Source organism: Wasmannia auropunctata, unplaced genomic scaffold (assembly GCF_000956235.1).
Source record: "Wasmannia auropunctata unplaced genomic scaffold, wasmannia.A_1.0 LD327208.1, whole genome shotgun sequence".
In the NCBI taxonomy this organism is placed as follows: Eukaryota; Metazoa; Arthropoda; class Insecta; order Hymenoptera; family Formicidae; genus Wasmannia; species Wasmannia auropunctata.
Window position 1 is genome coordinate 648 of NW_012035682.1, and position 1588 is coordinate 2235.

Sequence of the window (1588 nt, forward strand, 5' to 3'; positions counted from 1 at the left end):
TTTGGTATAGCCTCTTCCAGCGATGCAGTCTTTATCTCCTCCATCGTTGCAAATCTCCGTCCTTTCATAGGTCTCTTCAGTTTTGGGAACAGGAAAAAGTTGCAGGGGGCCAAATCCAGTGAATATGGTGGCTGAGGCATGATTGTGGTGTTGTTTTTGGCCAAAAAATCTCTCATAAGCAACGATGAGTGAGCAGATGCATTATCGTGATGCAAAAGCCACGAATTGTTTTTCCACAATTCCGGAAAAAATTGCATGGCATGAGCCAACCGATATGCCAACATCCTCAGCAACTTCTCTAATTAATAGTGATTCGACGATTTTCCAAAACAATTTTCTTCACTGCTTCAATGTTTTCATCTGTTGTTGACGTGTTGGGGCGTCCAGAGCGACGTTCGTCATTGGCATCTTCTCGGCCATCTTGGAAGAGCTTGTACCATTTATAAACATTTTTTTTACTCAGAGCAGACTCACCGTATGCCACTGTCAACATTTCAAGTGTTTTGGAGCACTTAATTCCATTTTTTACACAAAACTTGATACAAATTCTTTGATCCATTTTTTTATAGCAGATAGCAGAAAATCGCCGAGCACACCAAAACACGTCTAACCTTTGTATCTGTCAAAAACAAACTAAATATGCCATAAAGTTGAAACTGTAAACATATGTTCAGGACATGTGTACCAATACAACAAAACAAAAAAATCGAAAATCGAATATACGTTGCCCGCGAAATTTAAAAAGTCACCTTACTTTTTGAACACTCGTAAGTGTTTTTGATAAAATACTAAAAATTTGTAATTATAAATACCTAACCTTTTACTATTTTTACAATTTATATATTTTTTGCATCGATCAGGAATGCTTAATGTGTGCAGCTGGATAAGGACGAGTTTCACTGACGTGACCGATGTATAACAAGAGATAACTTATGAAGTTAATTATGGATAATATAATTGATATATTTTTAATAAAATACTAAATATTTGTAATGATAAATACCTAACTTTTTACAATTTACAGGTCATCAGAATCAGAACCAGAAACTGACAATAATACTTCTGTCAGTTCTGTCAATAATACAGGAAATACTACTCCAAAAAAGAAGAGAAAGATTAGAGGAGAACTTTCGAAAGAAGAAAAAACTTGGCACACACAAAAATTTCATCCAGAATGGTAAAAAGAAAAAAAATTTCAAGGCTGGTTAGAAAAAATACTATCTGATACAAGTAAATGTAGGACTTCCGTTTCCGGAGCGATCGTGGGTAGAGCTGAGTTTGTGCGAGGATTTAGAGAAGTGTGAAGGGTGGGCAGTAAGAGTGGAGGGTGAGTGTGGAGAGTGTGGGGTGAGAGAGTGGAGTGAGAGGTGTGGAGGAGCGTATGTGGAGAGAAAAAGAGAAGAAAGGAAGGGAAGAGGAGTAAGTGGAAGTGTGTGAAAGAAAAGAGAGGTTAGGAAGATAGGCACGTGTGAAAGGAGTGGGTGAGAGGGTGGGGGGCGAGAGGGCGGAGGGCGCCAGTAGCGCATGGGCATAGAATAAGAAAGGGATAGTGAGAAGGCGTGGGAAAGGTGTAGAGGCGCACGGGCGA

General features: G+C 39.1%; 1 pseudogene; it reads right to left on the reverse strand.

The window, feature by feature from the left end:
• Positions 1–201: 201 nt before the first annotated feature.
• LOC105460170 lies at positions 202–559 on the reverse strand (annotated as a pseudogene).
• Between the last annotated feature and the right edge of the window lie 1029 nt (positions 560–1588).